This window comes from Palaemon carinicauda, chromosome 33, assembly GCF_036898095.1.
Source record: "Palaemon carinicauda isolate YSFRI2023 chromosome 33, ASM3689809v2, whole genome shotgun sequence".
Taxonomy (NCBI): Eukaryota; Metazoa; Arthropoda; class Malacostraca; order Decapoda; family Palaemonidae; genus Palaemon; species Palaemon carinicauda.
The window spans coordinates 50737732-50744722 of record NC_090757.1 but is presented as its reverse complement, the minus strand read 5'-3'; positions in this window follow the sequence as shown (position 1 = coordinate 50744722).

Here is a 6991-nt window from a genome sequence, read left to right as displayed (position 1 = left end):
GCCAGCATTTTCTATCAGTGATTAGAAAACATTTCGAACTATGTCAATAGTCAAACCAGAAAGGCTGCCAGCAAGTTGGCCTAGCATATGTTTTCAAAAATAAAACTATTTTTCATTGAGAAATAAAACTATTTTGTTAGATTGATAAAAGAGAAGATTTTTGGAGAATATTAGTATATCAACATACACCTGATCTTTATCATTCTAAAATTTCACCACAAACTTGATTTAGCAGCGGATTTATTTGATAATGTTAACAAAAACTGCTGGATACGAACGTCAGTACATCGTCATAATCTATCAATGTACTCTCAACATATAACAACTGGGACATTGAGCAGATCATTAAGTAATCACTATTATGTCTATTTATAGCCAACGTGTTTTATATTCAAGTTGCAGCTGGAAAAAAAACTATCAGGGACTAGTTTTCCCAAAACTTGTCTTCACAAACAGTTGTCTTGATAACTGAGAGGGTGTCCACTAATAAGCTGGTGTATCGGGGTTAAGAGTTGGGGATTACATGTGATTAAGAAAGCCTTAAGCAAACACAGCTACAAGGATAAATAACTTTCAGGTTTTTAAATAGAACTATGAACTCAAATTATTACCATAGGTGAGCTTTCCTTAGTTACAGAATAGAAAAACGAATTAAGAAAATTACTTCATAGGAATACCAATATTTTGACATCGAGCAACGAGCCAAAAGCCATATGTTCGAAATTCCACTGAATTACGCATATATCTACATCAAGAAAATGATTTCACTATGTATAAACGAAAGGAGATGCCGAGATTGAAACACCGTTGACTCCAAGAATTTTAACAGCACAACAAACCTAGGAGACAGCTGGTAACTCCACAATGTGCCATTGATAGAAAAAAAAAAGTTACTGTTCATATAAAAAAGTACGGTTATTTCATTGTAGTATGCATTATCCATGGAATAGCTTGTTCCTTAATTGATTATGTATTAAATAAGGGTTCATTTCATCACACCGGGATATCTGCCATGCTTTGAAACAGAATTCTCCATAGCTTGATGTGAAATATACTGAAATTCATAAAGTAAAAAGTACTATATCCTTACATAGGAGATGAAAGTGCCCCAACATTAATAAGCCTAATGGGTAGTCTAGGTATGTGGAAAATATGATGTAGAGATATGTACAAGTGGTACGTAATAAGGTTAGCAAATGTGAAAGTTTGGGTTAGCGTATTTTGAAGTGGCTAGATCATGTGAAAAGAATGGATAGCAATAGCTAGGAAAAATACAAATTACTTTAAGATCTGCAGTTTATTCCTATGCAGATACAAACCCTTGTCACTTATTGGGGAGTCTTTCTTAGGAGGGAGGATGTCCTCAACGACAAAGAGGGCATCTGTCAGACCCTTCACCTAAAATGATCATGCCCAGCTCTGATAAGAGGTTTGAATGTCAGGCCCCTCGCCTGACATTCAAGCCTCACGTGACTTAAAAGATAAGTAACAGTCCAAGCCCAACAAGAAGGCATTATTTGGTCAAAGAATAGCCAAAATATGACTGAAGTATATGTATAATTTTCCTCTCCCCTACTAGTATGGTCACTTGCTTGAGTGTCCCATCAGTGAAAATACTCCCATGTGAAGGAGAACCGAGAGAGGAAAAAGAGCAGTCATACAACTGTCATACCATAAGAAAATTGTATAAGTAACTGATGTTGTGACACAATGCTAGCTGTCCTGCAAGGGCATGCTTTACACCAACTGTTGGACGATCGCAACAGAGCCCAAAGAAAAGGTATCTAGGGACCTGTGAGAACAATCTTTAAGGTGGTGAGTGGAGAAGGTAGTCTGTGTCTTCCACACATCCATTCAAAGTACCTGTGCTACCGAGTGGTTTTAGCAGAGAGTTAGGGTTGCAGCAACTCAACGGATGTCATGTCCTTTGGGAGAGGCCCCTGCAGACACTTCTCCCAAAGATTTATAAGCTTTCATAATTGTTTTATGTACCAGAAAGATATCCTGTTCTTGTTACTTCATCTTTCATCTAGTACTCACATACAGATTGGGAATTCCTGGATGGCAGGGAGTAGTTCTCTTTAAGTTAAGTCAGACTGCCTTCACAGGATATAGTAGCAAACTGTCCGAGTCATCAGTAACCTCCTTGATTGATAAAATGGAGTCAAAACGATCGTCATTAATAGATGGATTTTGGGTCTTAGCTATAAATTCAGGTACAAATGAGTATGACAGACCTCTCCACCCCTTTGGAGTGTGACACAAGGTACAATTAACCGAGAAACTCGCTCACCCACTTTGACAAGGGCAGGGCGAGGAGGAATACTGTTTTTAATGTTAGGTCTCTGTCCATAGCCTTTCGGAGGGATTCATAAGGGCCCTTAGAACCTTGATCACACTCCAAGTCAGGGTTCTGATTTCCTGCAATAGACAAGATTGCTAAACTTCTACTCAAGTCCGAGAGTTCCCACAAAAATGAGAGGTTGATTCCCTTCAGTCTAAACACGAGGCTCTAGGCTAAGAAGTTTCTCCTCCTGTAGGAAAAGTAAAAAGTTGGCAATCAGGGAAATAGTGACCTTGAGTGGAGTGATGTCCTTTCAACGATGCTAATCACAGAAGAGGGACCACTTTGCCAGGTAGACGGCTGCAGAAGACTTGTGGAGGTATCCCAAAAGTTGTTTCATAGTTGGCCTCAAAAAATCACTTAACGAGGGGATGCTGGATAACCTTCACCTGTGAAGAGATAAGCAATGAAGTACTTCATGGAACTTTCTTACAGGAGGTTGTTGTAGAAGGTTTGGCCAGGCTGGAAGCTCTCTTAGAAATTCTATGAGCAGGTCTAGAAGATCTGGATACTACTCCACAAGAGGTCACTTTGGCACTACTACCATCATTCTAAGATCTTGAGAATGTTATTTTGTTCAAGATCTGACATATATGACAGAATGGGGGGAAAACGGAGGCATCTATCCTGTTCCAGGTGTGCTGGAATGCACATCTTCAATTACTACCACTGGGTCTGGGACTGGAGAATAATACACTACTAGGTAGTAAGTTGGCCAGGGCACCAGCTACCCGATGAGATACTACTGCTAGAGAGTTATTAGACCCTTTGACTGGTCAGACAGCACTACAATGGATCCCTCTCTCTGGTTACAGCTCAGTTTTCTTTGCCTACACATACACAGAATAGTCTGGCCTATTCTTTCCCCATTCTCCTCTGTCCTCATACACCTGACAACACTGAGATTACCAAGCAATTCTTCGTTGCTCAAGGGGTTAACTACCGCAATGTAATTATTCAGTGGCTACTTTCCTCTTGTTGGGGGTAGAAGAGACTCTCTAGCTATGGTAAGCAGCTCTTCTAGGAGAAGGACACTCCAAAATTAAACCATTGTTCTCTAGTCCTTGGTAGTTCCATAGCCTCTGCATCATGATCTTTCACTGTCTTCAGTTAGAGTTCACTTGTTTGAGGGTACCTCAAGCACGCTGTTCTATCTTGTTTCTCTTCCTCTTGTTTTTATGAAGTTTTATAGTTTATATATGATAGGTCTAATTTAATGTTGTTAATGATCATAAAATATTTTATTTTGATTGTTATTACTTCTCTTGTTGTTTATATATTTCCTTGTTTCCTTTCCTCATTGGGCTATTTTTCCCTTAAGGAGCCCTTGGGCTTATAGAATTCTGCTTTTCCAAGTAGGGTTGTAGCTTTGCTAGTAGTAGTAGTAGTAGTAGTAGTAGTAGTAGTAGTAGTAATAGTAGTAATAATAATATTTTGGGGTTCAGGTGTGTTGCAAACATATCTATTATTGGGGAACCCCACAAAGTCAGAAGATCCTTTGTCACTTGAGAATTCAAAGACCATTCTGAACCAACTATAGTTCATAGTCAGTTCAGATTCTTTGCTATCATATTCCTTTTCACCCGGATGAAACAGGCTATGAGTTGGACAGCATTCACTTTGGCCCAGTGTTGCATCCCCATCATCAATTAGCAAAGGAGGGGAGACACAAAGCCTCGTTGCCTATTGACATATGTCACTACAGTTGTGTTGTCACTCATCAACACTATTGAGTGACCCTTGTTGGTTTCTGTGAAGTGGAACAACACTAGGTAGGCTGCTTTCAAGTCGATATAGTTTATATGGAACGACTTGTCTTCCTGTCCTGCGTCCACGTCCCTGACACGTGTTCCTTTCGGAGGTGAGCTCCCCATCCTTGGCAAGAAGTATCTGAGAACAAAGGGAAGTCTGGAGAATGAGCCTGTTGGGGGGTGTTCCGACTAATAGGTTCTCCTCCTTGATCCACCAAGAGAGATCTAGCTTCACATCTTGAGGACCTCTCAGGAGAGCAGATGGAAGGTCAGATAATCGAGACCAAGAGCGGAGATGCATTCTCCCAAAGGGCACTAGTTTCTTGAAAGAGGCGAGATGTCCGAGAAGCTTCTGCCAAAAGTGAGCTCAAAGGATTTCTTTCTTGAGGAAAGGTGCTGCAATTTGTTGGAGCCGCAAAATTCTGTCTTTGGATGGAAACACTCTGGCTTGGAAAGAGTCTATGTCCATGCCCAGATACCATAGAGAACACAGGGCCGAGACTTAACTTCTTGTAATTTAACTGGATTGCGAGGTCACAGCAAAATTCAAGAAGCTCCCTGTGGCATAGAATCTTGGCTCTTGAATCCGCCAGTAACGGCCAATTGTCCAGGTAATGCAGGAACCTGATTCTCATGGTGTCTAGTCATGAAGAGACCAGAGTGAAGAGACGTGTAAAGACCTTTGGAGCTATCGACAGGGTGAAGCACAGCACTCGAAATTTAAAAATAATTTTCTCGGAAGAATGTGTCTTGAAGATTGATGGAAGTCATTCTATCATGAGGGCTGGATGACTGTGCTGGGAGTTTCCATTTTGAACCAGATCTGGAGAATGAACCAGTCCAAGCAAGAAAGGTCTATGATGGGTTTTCAACCTTCTGTCAACTTCTCCACTAGGAAGAGATTGCTGAAGAAACTGATGATGTTGGTATTCCTCAGGTCCAACGTATCCCTGGAAGTCATATGTTGGGCAAACTTAAAAGTGACAGAGTCCCTTCTCTTGAGGACACCATTTCTTCCAGATAAACGTATACTGATGTAACATGTATTCAAGAAATTTCGTTCCAGAGTGAATGAGTTTCTTATACTGTTTGCGAACATCAGTGTCTGACATGTTCTCAGAAAGAGCATAAAAGGACACTGGCCCTGGCCAGTGGTCGGTGCCAGAAGCAGGGCTGAAAAGCTGACACAACTGCAGAATCCAAATTCTGCAACTCAGGAGCAGAAAAGGTGGCTTTTTGTTGATTAAGGTGCTCACTAGAAGTCCCTGGTGTAAGGGTTGCTAAATCCAGATTCATAGGCAGGGGATTTTGGATGAACTCCTGTAGGTACATCGAACTTCCGTTGATAGGAAAGAGCAGGAGGAAGCGGCCTTGACAACTTGCATGATCTGAGGTAATTTTCTGAATCGGAAATATGCTTATTAATTTCAGCCAAAGTAATTTTATCTTGGTTGGAGAGAGGAATATCAAACTTGTATGGGAAGAGGCCATTGATGAGACAGCACGGGGTGCTGCACCAAGTCCATTGATACAACAAATAAGACTCATTATTTTCATAAATGATGATGCTTCACCTGGGCCAGAAGCTGCGAATTCCACGAGAGTGACACCTATCACCTCTGTAAATCCTGCTGCAGCAAACTGTTTTGGTGAATCGCCTATAACAATAAGGAATAAAGGGCCTGGAGACATGGTTCTGGGCCGAGACACTAAAGGAGTTGGTTCCAGCTTAGGGACTGTCCTGGGGTTTTCATACCTATCAGGGACATCTTTACACTCCTAGCAAACCTCATGCGTATAAGCTGAGACAGTGACGGTAAGTGAGATGACTCATAATTAGATGCATCATACTCAGGTGAATATGGTGGAGGAAGAGAAGGCTTTACCTCTTTCTCAGCTGAGGAACCAGGCAAACTAGATTTGTGCAATCAGTAATCTTTTCTAGAAAAATCAGAATCTCTTCTAGAATAGTCAGGTCTATACGAGCCTTCAACTCAGGGATTGGGTCTATGTTTGTGAAAAAAAATTCTGAAGGAGAACTAGGTCTCTTGACGTTTATGACCTGGTGAAGCACAATGCTGGAGAGCAGGAGAAACAACTCTCAAAAATGGAGGATATGGCTCTGCACTCTTTTTTTTATATAACAAGAATAGGGTAAAGGCCTTACCTCTAATACTGTACTACAAAATCTATCCTGAAGTCTGAAGATTTTGACCGATATAATCACTGATGAATGCTTGCCATGCTCCAAAGGGGCTACTGGTGGAAAGAGCAAAGTCCTGGAAACAGTTGAGTTCCAAGAACGATAAGCAACTGGGTGAAAAGTTAGAACATGCGTAATAACAGTGGCGCATTCAGCAGAAGGACATGTAGCTGTGGTAGTGCACAAAAGAGGTGTACCAACAGGAGGACAGGCGGCAATGTTATGTGACGTGCAATCAGTAGGACTCATGGCATGTTTTTGTGGATACACTGTGTGTTCAGATGGTGTATGTGTGGTAGAGCGTATGGAGAATTAAGTTGTGGATACACTGGCGGACATGATTATGAAGCTTTGTGGGAAAGTAGACAGGGATTGTTTGCAGGAGAGCAAACGCACTGCCGAGCTAGAAGAAGCTCCAGAACAATGAGTGTATCTTGGAGAATACAGTACAGTAATACACTATTTCCTTCTGGGGGAAACTGGACCTACAGGACCCCGTGGGGTAACAGGAAGGGCTAACAAAAACTCAGACCTTGGGGCCGTAGACCGACGAGGAATTTGCTTAGCAGTACTTTGAGGGGATATGTGCGACATAGTTATAGGGGACCATTCTGGAACAAGGGAAGAGAAATCCCCTTGGTCTCCCGCACCTCCAATAAAGAGTTACTCATAAGAGCTTAGCACACTCGTTGG